We start from the raw sequence: 17,309 nt of genomic DNA on the forward strand, positions 1-17,309 counted from the left end.
TGAGGTGAATCAGATAAAGCATAATGTTCTTGATTAAATTGTTTGTTTGCTCACAAAATTTTAGGCACTTCTAAAGGACCACAACATAACAGAGTGCTGTTAAAGTCATCATGAAATGAATCTAAAATCTTTACAGATTTTTTATGATGTAAACATTTTTATATTGTTAGTAATAATCATTGTAATGCATTGCATCATATGTTTTGCTCATTCAATAAAAACTACAGAACTTTGCTAAACTAAGCATTTAAATATCATCTTACTAAGACATATTATTGGCAGATATAGTGACGACTGATATTTATATGCGTTTATTGAAGTACTCTGTTATACTGTTATAAATCTCGCTGATTTACATTACAAGCCATCACAATTTCATCTTACTTCTTGTCCCTATATCAGCAGCTGCAGCAAAGTGCATATTTTTGCTCAGTTTGGGCCTCTGAATAAAATGAGTTCCATATTCTCACTATATCATATGAGCCATAAAAGCCTTATGTTTCAAATATGATACTCACATGCAAACTTTTTGTCTAAACTGTTCAATGTTTCAAAATGTGACTATTATTTCATGTCAGGCTGTAAGAAAAGAAAATGTTTTGTCTGTCTCTGTTTCAAACTCTAGGTTTGCAGTAATGAATTAGTTCCCTATATTGTTTTGAAGTAACGGTATGTGATGCAGTAGCTACTTGAGAAACCAGCAGATGTTCCTGTTGTCAGCAGGAGAATGGTGACTGGCAGCCTTATTTGAAAACCAGTCACATCGTCATTCTGCCTGTTGCTAAGCACTGCATTAGTCCATTATGTCCAATAATACTGGCACTTCTGAAACTACGTCTGACAGTCACAGGTTTTGCAGTGCAGGTTTCATCGCAGATACCCAATTCCAAAACAGATTGCAACCGGATTTTTCCAGTTTTGCTGAGCTTTATATGCAGAAGTTATGATTTATACAAGGTGTACTTCAAAACAACAGCTTTAAAAAATGCTGAAGAAATGTTCTAGTGACTGGTCACATCTACATTTTTCAATTGGCCCAAGTAAAATTCTGTATTATAAATTTCAATTTACAGAATTTCACTTGGGCCAATTGAAAAATTTTGAGTTGGGGAGGTTAGGAATTTTTTATAAAGTAGGAATGGGTGAAGGGAATGATGTGTAAATTGGGAGGTGATCAACTCAAGTGTGATCGTGTCTCGAATGGGGATGGTAATATAGGAAGAGAGTTCAAATGTTAATTTCCTTTGTTTTCTCAGTGAGTAGCCCTTTCTTCCAGTTCTTCCAGTCTTACAAACTCATCATGTAAAACTGTTGAAAAAATAAACTGTTGTTCAAATTAGGTAGGCTAATATCCAGTTTTAAAACCTAAGTTGGGTGAGATTGTTGTAATATCGTAAAAGCTTCCACAATGCTTGACATTCGTATATGGCCTACAGTTAGACCTATGGACTATATTATGTGGCAGATGAATAGCATTTTAATTCTTAATTAATGTTATTTACTGAACATTTATGTCATATCATATTGCTGTTCTATAGAATTGATAGTGCTATCATAAAAAAATTAGATGTCTGACTGACTTGGCGCTTCAAAACACTGTCAGTGATAGCTGTTGAAAAAATCAATCTTGACATAAATATTGGTTTATGTGATTCAATTTTGATAGTCCCAGGGGTATGAGGACCGCAAGGGGGTTCATGGAAAAGTTTGGAGAAAAACAGTGTAAAAAATGTAAAATAAATACATAAAGTAATAATAATAAAATTGAACTAAATAAATAATATGCCTATAATTTAAATTAGTGCTGTCAAAATCGATTAATCTTGATTTGTGATTAATCACATCTAACATAAAAGTTAGTGTGTGTAGGCTATATATATATATATATATATATATGTCTTTGTGTGTATGTATGTATATGTATATATATTGAGTCTTTATACATTAAAAGGCAGGTTAGCTGCATTTTATATATTAGGATGTGGTGGTCCTTTGCGCGAATATGGTCATATTTGGGGGTCAGTGGCATCTATGAGATTGCGAACTCCTGCACTTACCTCTAGCATACAGTTATTAATTGGCAAGAGTATTTTAATCTTTGATAAAGGCAGGTTATGTCGAATTTACATTAATAACAGTCGATGAAGATGGAGAGAAAAGCTCTGGAAAAGCGCGTCATGGTTCCGTCCTTTTGGCCAATTATGTGCACGAGTTAGAGCACGTGCAATCATGCACAGACCAGTGATTTCAGACTCAGTGCATGGTCTTAAAAGGCATTAAACACACAATATATGACATTCATTTATAATAAAAAAAGAAGAAAGAAAAAATAGAATATTTCCACAATCATTTGCACTGGCGTTTGCGTAAACCCTTTTGAAGGCAGCTTGGATTAAACATGTGGCGTTTTTTATTATAATAAAAACCCGTTTTAATTAAAACATTGGTGATGCTGATAGATAGCAAATTAATTTCGGATCGCTCGCACATTGGAGAGTGGTGATGAGGGATGAAGGGATCGCTGTAGGATGCGAATTAGCCAATTCTACTACGGCGATGGCTTGTCTAATGAATATTAATTACGTAACATCACGTTCGCCTAAATAGACCTAAATGATTGGCTGAAAGGCAGAGAGTGCAAATCACGTGACGATCGCCCAACCGTTTGGCTGAAAGAAAGTTGAGTGAGCGATAGTCGGGTTGGCCTATGAGGAATTCAAGGGACGGCCATGAATAGTAACTAGATTACGTAACTGGACGCTCCAGGAAGGTTACCATGCAACGTCAGTGTGCCTATTAATATTAATAAGTCTAGCGTTCGCCATAGTAGGAATCGTAATTTTGCCTGTTGTAGGGTTGCACCCTGTTACACGTCACACGCGCCTTCGTTACAGGGTGAAGATACAGGCAATGTCACACAGCCCTCCTCATCATCACGACTAAAAATTCACCGTATCTTATATACACTTATTCTTGACAGCATTTGGAAAAAATAATAACTGATTCGCACTGGTAAGTGACCTCTATTGCTAATTAATTCGTGTTTTGGAGCTGAATTATAATTAGTGAATCTATTTAGCCTGAATATGATTTGATGCTCGTCCATGTTTTAAATTGCACATTTATATAGGCATACATACGTGTTTTATGTTATATGTTGCAGGTTTAAGCTTCTACGGGCTATTTTAGGGAGTAGATGCATTCATTTGAAAAATAATGTGAGCACATCAATGATGGATGCAAACGTAATCTTCATCAAAAATACATCTTTATAATTACAACGCTGTACGTAAATGATATACAAATCTGTCTTAAGGCAATATTTATTATCATTGGCTCATGCATCATCTCAAAAAATATTTTTACGCCGAGCAGATTTTTTATTTATTTTTTATTTTTTTGCTGTGTTTTGCACTCAGTATCTACGACACATTTGTTACTTAGTTACTGTATTTATGTTAATCTTTGTTTGCCATGTGTTAAAGAATAGATCAAAAGAGCAATTTATAAAAGCCATATTCCCATAGAGACAAGGCACCTTAAACCTCGCCCCTTCACCTCATATATCTATCCGTCAGAATAACACTGATCGGGCTTTTCCATTTTCCTCGATTTTAGGCTGCTATTGGGTTTCATATTTTCTGCAATTGATTAATCACGAGAAATGTAGATTAAAACGACATGTTTTGCTCGTGCTATCTTGAAGCATCAAAATGACCTTGCAGCAGACATGAAGAATGGAAACCTGGTACATGTGTGCGCGTGTGTGAGTGTGATGATTTATTCTATTGCTGATTGCATTCAATCTAGTCACGACAGCATGTGCATTTGCTTTGACTGAATTCACAATGATGCTCTATGGATCTACATGTGTCCGTATACTGCTCCTCTTTCAGTGAAATATAATGCCTTTGAGCTGGAAATAACCAACCATCACTGTTGAGTGCATGCAAAAAAATGATAAGTGTGCTCTTTACCGTTTCCTACATAAGTGTAGATTGTGCAGAGCTGAAGTAATATGCAAAAAATGTTGTATTACAATGCTAGAGCTTTATGTTCTAGCAATGCAGAGTTTTACGTTGTGATTACTGCATTGATAGTAGCTAGCTATATCCTATATGTTGTTACATTCCTATATATGCAGATCTTTGTTTATTAGCTATATTGATATTATAGAGTTTTATAGCTGACAGTATTGTTAGTACACTATTAAAAATAAAACTTCCAAAGGGGGGTTTTCACAGTGATGCCATTATAGAAGAACCAATTTTGGTTCCCCAAAGACCAGTTTTTAAAAGACCCATTTTGTCTTAGTATGAAGAAAGTGTTATTAACCTAAGAACCTCAAATAATCTAAAGAAGTTCTATGAATGTTAAAGGTTCTTAATAGAACCATTGATGCCAATAAAGAACCTTTACTTTTAAGGGTGTATATGTAGAGCTTTAGTTAGTATTGATATTAGAGATGTATATTTGATAGATATTTCTAATATGAGATCACTTCTGCTTTTTTATTCACGTTTGTAAGTCGGTTTGGATGAAATATGAGTGCTAACTGAAGACTGTAAATTCAGATCCTTCTTTTTTACATTGTGACTATATTCATAAGCACACAATAAAAATACTTTATCACAGTAGCTAAAATCTAAGGAGAATTATCATCGTCTTTAATTACCCAAAAAGCATCACAATGCAAAATAAGGTAACACTTTATTTTACGGTGTCCTTGTTACATATGTTACATGTACTTACCGTAGTAATAACAGTAAATTATGCATAATTACATGCAACTAACCCTCAACCAAATCCCAATCCTACCCTAAGCCTATAGTAAGTACATGTAGTTGCTTAATATTACTCAGTACTTAAATATATAATTACACTGTAACAAAAGAACACCTTAAAATAAAGTGTAACCCAAAATAATATTAACAGTAATACTAACTGATATGCAAAAGTCTGAAGGTTTGATGTGCACAGGTCATTGGTAGGATGAGCCACTGTGTTATCATAACTTTGATCCGGATTTGAAAGTGTCCAAGCCCGTGTGAAGGACTTTGAGAGAAGCTGTTTCTCCTATGGTGAATTGATTTGCGGGCTGTTTGTGGTAAGCAGCTTCAGCTCCAGTCCTCTGGTGCTGCTCAGGATTGCAGTTGTTCCTCAATCATTGTGTGCTCTCTGCGCTGCAGTGCTCTTTTCAGAGTAACCTTGAGAGGAATCCTCAGAGGAAGAGAGAGAACAGGGTCAGAAAAAGTGTTTAACGGCACGACAGGAGCGTTTGTCTCTGATCTCTGCTGGTGCTGATGTCTGATCTGACTCGGCCATCATTCAGAACTCAATCAGGAGTCGGGAATAAGGTTAGCACTTGAGGTTGGTGCAGCACATTTTCATGTCCGTGTCATATATTAGATAAAAAAATTTAAGGTTGGAAATCATGTTAGTTAGTTTTCTTTTATTACAATATTGCAATTTTCACAATAATTCCCCTGGTGCTGCTCTGATGAATTTATGAATATAAAACTGGCAATTTGTTAAAGTAGGCATGAAACTGAATTTGCGATAGTCTTTTCTTCCCAATTATATGTATATCTGAGTAAAACAGCTTTTCAAATTAGAGACAAAATTAAACAAAAGGACTTTTTTGTTTTTGTCCTTTGGGAATTTATTGTGGTGGTTTGCTATTGGTGGATCTCATGTGAGTGATAGGTCACCCCTAGTAAACTACTAGTTAGTACTAGTACTCACACTAGTTAACACATCATCAGAGAAGAGAACTTGCTGCAAGAGGGAGGGGAAGTTATTTTGAGTAAAGATTACGAGGTGACATTAAAAAAAAATCATTCATAATAAAAACCGCAATATTTCATAAAAAAAACAAGAATTGTCCATTTTGATTTCGTGGTGATTTTAAGAAATATTCCAAGTGATTCTTCCTTTCTTTTTTTGAAACTAAACATGTTTTCTTGGGATTATTGTTCTAATTGGTGATCAGTTTATACGTTTTTTGCCTTTGTGTCTTCAATATCACTTTCCATCCTGTTAGTCTTCAAAATATACTTGCATAACAGCAGGTTAACGTCTGGGTAAATGTTCAGAGTGAAATCGAAGGCATGCCCATTTTTAGAGTGGAATGGAAACATCTAAATTGAAGCAGAACCTCAGAACATATATATTTTCACACCAAGGTGGAGCCATGTGTAAATTCCCATTCACTCGTGTTTGAACCAAAATCTATACCTTACTCTCTCAGCATGTGTTCACAGAGAGAAGGGTAAAGGCCACCAACCTCTAAAGATGTCCTCTATAGATATGTGATTTATTTAGAATTTTCTTCTAGATCCAGATGTCCTCGGTTTCACGATGATGCAAATGGAGGGTGAGAGGTTTCTTTGAAACTGCACTATGCTTACGTTTAGTATATTGCATGAGTCTGCATGTAACTGAATCATACTGTAATCTCTCACCCATTAATCCCTGCGGTAAAATATGAGCTCTTACAGAAGGAATTCTCATTTCCCCTGGACTTCATTATATACACCATGCAGAATGTGCCTTGACTACTTCTGCTATTTAAACCTGTTGAGTTACGTTTACCACTTTAAAGGGATATTCGAAAATGTTCACTTAATGAACGTTTTGAGGTGAATAGGCTTTCAATGGAGGGAGAGAAATCTCTCAGATTTCATTAAAATGTATAAATATTTTTTGAAGATGAACAAAAGTCTTATGGGTTTAGAGTGACATGAGGGGGAGAAATTAATGACAGAATTTTCATTTTTATGTGAACTATCATTTTAAGAAAGCAAAGTAGGTCAGTTTTAATTTCATGTTGACTTTAAGGATGAGGATTTCCTTGCATATATATATTTCACTACTCAGTGTTCAATTTGCACTAGCGACAGTGTGATAGAGTAGAAGCACTTCCTGTTTTTAATGAAATGTTGCATTGACAACACCCATCCAAATGTGGCTCAGGCCAGTTTGTGCTGGAATATTTGGGGCTAAAATGGAGGCAGGGCATGAGGATGCTGGTGGTGCTGATGTAGCAGAGGGCAGGAGTGACTGTGGCCATGGTGACAGCGCACACCGAGAGATTTGTTCCAGGGCTAACGTGACTCACAACGGCTCTGTCCTTTCCTGCGAGACCGCTGTCGAGACGCTTCTAACCATATAGCATCCTCCTCTCCTCCCTCTATTCCACCGCACTCATTCCTAGATCCATCTACTCAAGGCTTCTGCTGTCACTCTTGCTCTTTGAAATACACCAGATGCATTGAGCTTTGGCCTTGTTTGGTAATACTTTATCAAGCCGAGCATATGTGTCACGAAAAGCTAGCTTTCCTGTAGCTCAAATAGTAGACTGTTGGCGCTTGCAACGCCAAGGTCATGGGTTTGATTCCCAGGGAAAGGAAGAACTGATAAGAATGTAAGTACCTTGAAATGCAATGTAAGTTGCTTTGGATAAAAGTGTCTGCCAAATGTAAATTGTGTTCAATTTATTACTCTTTGTAAGATTAGATTTCAAACACATAAAAAAAAGATGTACAGAAGGGGAAGCAAAACTGTTGTAAGAGGTTGGAGCATAATAATATTAAAACTGCTGTGTTTTCATTTTAATATAATTATACAATGTGTGGCCCGATTTCACAGACAGGGCTTAGATTAAGCCAGGATTAAGCCTCGGTTCAATTAGGGCATTTATAGATTTTAGAAACGTGTCTTAGAAAAAACATTACTGGTGTGTATCTTGAGACAAAACAAAGTCCCCTTGTAGTCAATATTTGTATTCCTTAAAAACTCATCTTTGATCACCAAAATGACATAGCCCAAAAAAAAATTGCTTGAATGTAACTCTACACCCTTGCCTCATTTAGTATAAGCGGTTCTATGAATATGCAGATTAGCCCCGCCTCCACTCACTCACTCCAGGGCTGCGTTCCAGTCCAAAATTGTCATGCCCTTCACTCGCTAACTTCCCTCTCATCTCGTTCACTCGGATGTACGTCATTGCTTACGTTGCACGAATGCCGACTACTGGCGGACACTGCGGTGGGCTGAATTGGAACGTCCTAAGCCCTTGATCACTGGGAATCAGCTATGGAGTTTCTTTATTATTTACATTTTTTTTCCCTTTAAGAATTTGTTTAATGCAGCATCCAAATGTTTATAGGTGTGTTTTGGTTGTTTTAAATTAAAAAATATATAATTAATATATCATAGAGTTTTTTGTTGTGGTGCTGATTAGGCGAGATCTGTGGTGACGTCACAATCGTACTGCATTGTGGGACATATAGGTGCCTGAAGTGCACATATGAACTAGACTCGCTCCCTCGGTCAATATCGAGGGAACGAGGGTCTGTCCATAATAAACTTCCCTCGTCCACTTCACGAAGTGGAACGCACTTCAAAATGGTGGCAGGGATTCCCCCGAGGGGAAGTGCTTAGGGAAGTTCGCAAGTGCGTGTCTAAAAGTGGACTGGAACGCAGCCCAGCTCAGAGATCCACTCGTTGACGATCACACGTTGACCTGATTGGTTACAAGGTTGTTTGTGATGTCAGAAACACCAGCGATTTCAACCGTGTTTTTGAGACTGTCTTTGGTTCACTGCAGTTTTAAGGTTTAAGTTTTAGTTTTAGTAACTATAGTTCACATTAAAGATGAAATCTTGTTAAACTTGGCGTATAAGAGAAATTAAAAAAATATGCGTATACTTTTATGGTTATTTATGATTAATCCTTTCAAACATTATTCTTGTATTGAGCCATTAATGCTTTTTGTCTATTGCATCTTTAAATATCATAAACTCATATTCATATATTCTATTCAGACCAGACATTTAGTTTGGTATCTTTTTTAATATGTGTGGTATTTTGTTTAGTTTCACATGAAATGGTTATCTTACTTTGAATTAAGGTATAGCTCTATTTGCATGTGGTCTAGACATAATGGAAATACTTATTTGGCCATTTCTGCTTCTTAGGGCTGGTTCACACAGAAAGCGGTTTTGCAAGGTCTCGAGACGCGTCTTTTAAAAGTTGAACTTATTTTAACTCGAGTGCCGCATTTTGTGAACGTTGTGTCATGACTCATGCACGAGACAGAGCAAAAGACGCGAGACTCGACCGCAACGGTCATTGAAAAATAAAGTAGCGCAGTGGATTGGAAAAACTTGATTTTCCAGTACAGGATGAGAGCTTATTAATTTTATTGATTATTTATTTTTGCTAATTATTATTTTAATTCAATTCGTTTTTCAGTAACTGCTGTTAGTTTAGTTTAGTTTTAGTTTTTCATTTATGTTGAAATTTCTATTTTATTTCCGTTTACGAAAATGTTTTTGTACCAATAGTTTTAGTCTTAGATTCAGTTTTCGTTTACGAAAACAACCTTGATACCACTTAATGAAATCGAAAAAATAATGCTTGTTTTCAAACTGGTTTCCCGAACACTCCCCCTGTTTTACATTGGTTGAACAAACAGATAGTCACTCCCCAAACTCACTCCATTGGCCGAATTATGCTTTGAACAGGTTTGGTTGAGATTCACTGTTAGATTAACTTCTGTTTCACCCATTCACTGTTAGATTAACTTCTGTTTCTATCAAGCTAACTGCTTCATCTCGTTATAGTCCTTGTTATGCCGGGGATATTGGTATTCTCATGTTTGTCCTCTGGGAAGCCCCTTGGCTGTCTGTGTGACCACCATACACATATTCCATCTGCCTGCTGGATAATGGATAGCTTAGTTTAAAATTTTGTACAAATAATCGTTCACAATGTTGAAAATGGCTTCAATACCCTGATAAGAAAAGTGACTCAGCATGTATTGTTCCTGAAGGGCGCACAGTTAAGGCTTAAATTGCTTTTCAAATCATTCACATGAATAATTAATAAGCCTGTTAGGTGTATTAATAGGGTTATTATGTGGGATGACATGTAAAGGATTTATAATGCCTTTTAACTTAAAATGACTAACAACATATCATACAAGTATTGGTTAATGGTTAATGGCATTGCTATTGTAGGAATAATGTATGCATTCGTTTGAATATTTCATTTTTCAAATTAGTTTTGAGTGTTTCTTCTCTTCTCAAATCTCTGTGTTTTTGTACATAGTGCTTTTGCATAATGATAATTATTTGCCCCTCTTTATTTCCTCATTAGACACGGATCCAAGCATATGACTTTTATTTTTTAGTGAAAGTCTTATTGTTTGTTTGTTCATTTTTTTGCCCATGCAATGAAAGTCAATTGGGTCCAGCGTTATTTGGACCCCACCTTTCTTCAAAATATGAATGTGAACCAAGGAAATGGTGGAAATTATCCATAGGTGGTCTTAGTTTATCATTCACAAGTCTTGGGTGCATTTGCATGGCTGTCATTAGTCATGATGGCTCTCAGTACAGACTCTTCCTCTCTCTCGACATGTGCTGCCGCTCTGTTGGTCACTGTTGTTGAGCAGGTTTCTCCTCTCTTCGCCAATCTTTGACCGCTGACATTTAACTGGCTTGAATCTTCTGCCAAAGTGACCCTTTAAAGAGGCCATATTATGCCCTTTTACAAAGTCTTGATTTTGTTTTTCAGATCTGCTAAAATAGGTTTCATGCTTGAATGTTCAAAACACATTATTTTTTACATATTCTCCATTGTTGCAGCACCTCTCTTCCCAGTCTGTCAGTAACGCTCTGTTTAGTTCCTGTCTCTATGAAGCCCCTCCTTCTGAAAAGCACAATGTGCTCTGATTGGTCCAGGAGTACCTCACTGCAGTACACGAGATCCAGGGGGCGGAGTTGGATCCAGATCTAAGGGGTGGAGATTGGTAGGTTTAGGATTGGGTTTAGGGATCAGGGGGTGGAGATGGGTAGGTTTAGGTATATGTAAGGTGGGAGGAGTTGGATCTGGATCCAACTCCTCCCCCTGGATTTCATGTTCTGCAGTGAGGACCATCTCGATTGGTCAGCTGGACCAATGTGTTGTGATTGGCCAACCACTTTGTGCGTGTTTTGGAAATGCAAACACCATAACCAAGAGTTTCCAAGACCCTTACCATAACCAAGAGTTTCAAATTGAAAATGTGAAAAAGCATAACAGATCCTTTTTAGAGCACTGCATGGTGTCCAAATATCTTTCTTTAAGACAGGTATTTTTTGTCTCGAATCAACAGTTGATTTTAGTACAGTTTGGCATGAGCCTGTAGGTTATTGACAGAATACTCTAAAGCTGCGTTCACACTACCTGCAACTTTGTCGCTGCATGTGGTCAGTGACCGGCGGTTAGGTCGCTAGTGTGCGTTCCCACTACTGGTTGCCTAGTAACATTTGTTAATGACATTCACAGATGTTGTAAACAACTAATTAGTTTTCTTGCCACTGCAAAGAAACATTTTTGAAGGAAAATACTAAATATAAATGGAATCAGTACATAAAATGCTTAATATTGAAGATGAATGAGAAACAGCGAGTGTTCTTTACCATCGCTGCTATTTATCAAGCGCCAGCCTATCTGGGTTCACAAAACCATTCAGGCTCAGAGTCAGCATGGCGAGTACCACCATATGTTCACAGAGACATATCATAAGATCTAAGAAATTTGCTTTAGATGCTTTAGAATTTGGCCAAAATAAGTTGTTTTAGAAAGCAGCATTAACATGTTCTCTAAATGGGCACCTGTGTGTGTGTATTTTGCTGAGAGGAACATGCTGTGGGTTGGTGTTTTTTGGGAATGTACTAGTCACGGGTGCAGATTATCCTTAATGCGACTATTCATTTGCATGTTTTTTTTTTGTAAAGAAAGAGAAAAATTCAGCCTTCACATTAGTTTGACAAACCGTGTTCATCTCAGTGAATGTCAACATTCTGTCAAAGCCATTTGATGTGACCCGGCAAACCAACAGCGCTCTGATCCTGGACATCTGCTTTAGGGATTTTCATTGGTATTAGCCACTTGATGGAATTATTGTAACATGATATCAGATCACCAGAATACACACCCAAACAAGATGACTTTATAATCCCTGATGGTGTTTCTGCATACAAACAGCTTAAAGGGATAGTTCACCATTTTTTGTCATCATTTACTCACCCTGAAGTTGTTTCAAACCTGTATGAGTTTCTTTCTTCTGTTGAACATAAAAGAAGATATGTTGAAGAATGTTGGCAACCAAACATTTGATGGAGCCCATTGACTTCCATACATATGAAAAAAAAATATATACTATGGAAGTCAATGGGGTTCATCAAATGTTTGGTTGCCAACATTCTTCAACATATCTTCTTTTATGTTCAACATAAGAGAGAAACTCATACAGGTTTGGAACAATATGAGGGTGAGTAAGTAGCCGCTTTCCGACCGGAGGAACCTTTTCACAGTTCCTAGAACTATTGCGGGAAGTTCCCGGATGTCGGCGTGTTCGCACCGCAGGAACCAGGAACGATTTTAGTTCTAGGAACTCCATTTGGAGGAACTCATTTAGCTCCTACTTCAGAGTAGGGTCTAAACCAGCACTACAGGAACTACTCGTGACGTTAGTGTACGCTGATGACCGAACGCAAGCAAAACACCAGCACCTGCCATTTTTAAAACAGCTATATGTAAACACACAGATTATAGCCTATATATTTACTCCAGAAACTAGATACAAACATGGAAAACAGTGATAGATGGGCCTCTAAACCTTTATGCTGAAGAGAAAATCCAACGCAACTTTGAGGGGACCAAGTCAAACATGATTATGTATTTCTGCTCAGCTAGCAACACTGGACATCAACAACAGGGCATAGGCTAATAACTTTTTTTTTCATATACTGTGTACTTTCTATAACAATTCTATCTAATAACATGTTAAACAGTACTGTTAGACAGATCGCTAACTAATGAACACAGAGAATGCGAGCATTGTTTGCTCTGGCGTTCTCAGCGCCGTCAAAATAAAGGTCCTTCGCTCCGTCAAAATAAAAGTCGCCGTGCTTGCGTCACTCCCTTACCCCTCCTACCAGTTCCTGTGGCCACTTGGCCAGTGCGAACGCAAACAGCAAAACCGAGTTTGGGGGAGAGTAGTTCATAGAACTGTTTAGAAGTGGACAGTTCCTATAACTAAGTTCCTGTAACTACTTGGTCGGAAAGCGGCTAGTGATGATGACAGAATTAAAGTTTTTAGGTGAACTATGCCTTTAAGATATATATGATGGGGACATGAAAATGTACTCCAAAACAGAAATGAGCCCCTCAGGGCTGTCATCATAGGTTTGTGTTTTCATTGGCAGTTTGTATTCGCTAACACTGAGATTCACTGGAGTCCCATGAGCCTCTTCACACTCTAGCTGATGCGCTGCTTTCCTGTCGTCTCTCGTTGAAAATGATGATCTACACTCCCACTGGCGTAGTCTCTGCTTCAAAAACTGAATTACATAATTGGGTCTTTCATCACTGGTGAACAAGAGGCAAAGACATTGCCCACCCCTTATATCAGAGTTAATTCACAATCAGCTTGATCCTAAAGAGATGTTACGAATAAAGGTGCCAGATCTTTTACTGATATGTTGCAACTTCTGAGAAATTACAAATTAAGAGCTACAACATGAAACGTGTTTCACAGCCCATTTTACTTTCACTATCTGATATATTTCCAAGTGCAACAATATTTTTATGAGAAAAAATGTCAGATGAGACTCATTAGAGTTTGTTTGGTTATATATATATAATATATACTGTATATCTATATACCGTTCAAAGGGGGTCAGTTAGTGTCTTTGAGATTATGCTCACCAAGGCTGCATTTATTTTAATAAAAATGCAATAAAAACGAATTTAAAAAACCTTGTTCTATTTAAATATAATTTAAAATATATTTTTTTCCTGTGATGTGAAAGCTGAATTTTCAGCAGCCATTACTCCAGTCTTCAGTGTCAATATACAATTTTATTTATATTATATCTTATTTATAAAAAAATACGTATTTTTGCAGTGTGTCATCTCTCTTGATTCATAGCAGATCTAGAAGAAATCTCATTTTTATTGTGTTTAAGAATGGCACTGTCTTCCTCGTCCTTTACTCCATTTTTGATATACTGCAGTACTAAGTCACATCTAAATGGCCTATAATCTCATTTTGCTATTAGAGCAGTGTATCAGAGAGATGTGACAGCTCTGGGATAGGCTTTGGTTCACAGAGCTTTTAGGCCCTGTTCTTTAGCGCTGACATATGTTCTTGTACGAGTCTAATTGAAACGCAAGTGTTCCTCCAAGAGTCGATTGAGTGTTTTTCCCAGCAGAGCCATCTCACACATGCCGCTGCTCCTACACGCCACTATTGCTGTCCTGTCTGCAGACACGAATAGAGCTGTATTTGGGAACTGTGGGGGATACGGTTGTTACCGTTGCACCGTACTGCAGTCTCTGTGCTCTGCCTGTGCAGGACTAGTTACATGGGTTATTTACAGGTGTAATGCTTTGACACTGAATGTCACTGAGAGCTCTTAAAGGGATAGTTCACCTGTCGTCATTTACTCACCTGCCTGTTTTAAAGAATGTTTATAATAGATTTGTGAGAGGATCACACTGAAATTTAAAACTTAATTATCAGTTTGTTTCTCACATAAAGCCATCATATGGATTCAGACAACTTGAAAAGAGTTGACTGCTTTAGTGGTCTTTTTTTTGGCAACCACATTAGCAGTGCACTTTCATTGTGTGGAAGACAGTTTCATTGTATGAAATGTTTTGTGTTCCACTAAATTATATATGAAGGTTAGTACATGACAGTGTTATTTTAGTGTTATTTGTGCAAGTTTAATTGTTCTGAACAGAAACGCTTATTGAAACCTCTAACCGGTTTATAATGTTATTTTATCATTCTGTTTGGCTGTCAACCAATTCATTCAAATAATTTGGCCTATGCAAATTTGACATTGACACATCCATTGTGAGTAAAATGCCCACATTTTTCCGACTGCATCCTGCAGTATTACAAACCACACCCCTACAATGAGACAGCCAATTAGCACCTCCCTCTAGAACCTTTGATGTCATCACTAGTGCCGCACTTCTTCTACAGTACATTTTAATTTTATTGAAGGGGAAGGATTAGGGTAATTTTTAGGGTTGGGGTAGGTTTTCAGCTATAATTACCATAGATCTGTATTTGATTGTATTTGAACCGTTACTATTCAATAAAAAAACAAAAAAAACGTGTCATTATATTATTAACATTTTGCCAAAATCAAGCTCAAATGAAGTTAGGTTTTTCTCCAGCGAATGTCAGAAATGTGTTTTGTCAGTCATTAGAATGTCCGCATCTGAGGCAGTAAGTGCATCGCATTGCATTTATATCAACTTACACAGATTACAAAGATTATTGTAGCTATGAGTTAAAATACTGATTCTGCTCGGAGTGAACGGTTTGATTTTTTTAGGCCCTGGGTCAGAATGCCTTTGATTGTTTCAGTATAGTAATGAAAGCAACATTGATATTTGTGTTGTTTTGAATGAAATCACGCTTTCTTGAGCTTAGCCACAAAGTTGCTGATGCATTTTCATCATGTGTCAGCACTTTATCCATCAAAAACTCGTCAGAACCCACTTATGCATGGATTTTTCTATACCAAACACTTTCTAACCAGCCCTGAAAGCAATCAATATTAGAAATGATTTTCCCAATGGCAGTGCATGCATGCCTCTGTATTGGAAGACATCCAGAGAACATGCAAGTATCATATTAGTGATAGTTGAACGACCACAGAGGACAGTATACCGCAGATCCCTGTCTGTTGCCGCCAACTGGGCCATTTCTCCCTTGGACCAATCGCAACTGCTGATGAGCTCATATAGCGCCCCAGATCCACCTTTACAGACATTTATAGTTTTACAGCCGTCTCCTCTATTGCACAGTGTTTACTTTGAGTAACAAGGGAAGCACGTCAATTTGTTTTATTGGCATTTACAGCTCTACGATACACATGGCTGTTCAGTTTCTGTGTATTCACTTATCAGTGCCACGATAACGTAATAGGACTTGTGCCGAGGTGTTCAGAGCAGGGCTGATGACAGATATCCGAGATTGCTATTTTTTTTTTGTCTGTCACAGAGAAGGCCGAATGTCAGACTGACCGGCTCATTATCTTCACAGACACAGGGTGATGTGGTTGCTGAGAGATGACCGACGGCTATTCAGAGAGGAAAACACAGCCAGAGAGATAGAAAAGAACAGGCAAATTACTAAATTAGATGAGAATGTGAAAAAGACTGACAAAAAAGAAGAGCAGTGTCATTAGGAATAGGAATTGTAATGAATTTAATGATTGTGGCTCTGTATGCATACAGTATATCTATGTGTATGCATGTCTACATATCCTAAAGATGTGTGTAGAATATAATAAAATATATATATATATCAATATATGCTAAAAAGTAAAAACTTGTGGTTTAGTGAGTGATTCAATACCCACTCTGAAGGATTCTGCGAATCCCAAAAAAAATTGTTTTTACAAAATCATTCAAAATTCATACTACACTACTCATGCTGAAGTGAGGACAACTCGGGGTGAAAGAGGTGTCGTCATTGTCAGTTCCGGTTTTTGATTCCTAACCTTAAATATGATCCTTTTCAGGTTTGCGCAGTGAAAGATTTCTGTACAGATCTTTATCAGTGTTGTAGAGCTCCTAAATACCCTCTGAGATATTATTAATGTGGCTCAATTATGAATATTTGATTATTAATGCAATAACTGGATCCAGACCAATTTCAACAGATTGTACGAGGCAACACAAACTGATGGTTTCATGAATTTCCCTCGGGAACATTTTAATCAGCCGTTTTTCAGGGAGGCTCAATTGGTTTCTTAAAGTGTTTTCCCCCAGAATGTAACGTGGAGGAAACAAGGTCACTGCGAGAGCCGCTGCACCTATTTACATGCTGTCAGTGTTATCCATGTATTCATTTGTAAGCTTACAAGAATTTTAATTATATTATAATATTTTTTTTTTTTGCTGTTATCACAAAAGTGATTTATGAAAATCAAGAGTATACAGGTAATGTTTCTGCTGGAAAATCCTGCTGAAGCCAGGCTCAGTGTATAACTTGATTTACTTGCAGGTCATTAGCGGATCCAAGTTGGTTTAGATGGTTGATTAGCTAGAGGAGCAGCCGTTGGACCTGTTTTTTAGCCTGGAAATCCAGACCCAAATCTGAAAGATTAAGGGTCTGGCATCGACTAATGAAAATCGGCCAGCTCGAGGGGCGTCACCAAGCATGCATTTGAAAATTTCACTGCACGCAATTGGATAACACTACGACCAATCACAACAATAAGCCC

General features: G+C 37.3%; 1 protein-coding gene across 1 annotated transcript in view; it reads left to right on the forward strand.

Moving 5' to 3' along the window:
* The first annotated feature begins 2,875 nt into the window (after positions 1–2,875).
* The window catches only part of sv2a (synaptic vesicle glycoprotein 2A), a 39,008-nt gene continuing 24,574 nt past the window's right edge, over positions 2,876–17,309 (forward strand). The window contains exon 1 of the mRNA XM_084385434.1: positions 2,876–3,012. The gene's annotated coding sequence lies outside the window, so the exon portion shown is untranslated. The remainder of the gene's footprint in view (positions 3,013–17,309) is intronic.

The sequence above is a fragment of the Rutilus rutilus genome (genome assembly GCF_951802725.1).
Source record: "Rutilus rutilus genome assembly, chromosome: 17".
In the NCBI taxonomy this organism is placed as follows: Eukaryota; Metazoa; Chordata; class Actinopteri; order Cypriniformes; family Leuciscidae; genus Rutilus; species Rutilus rutilus.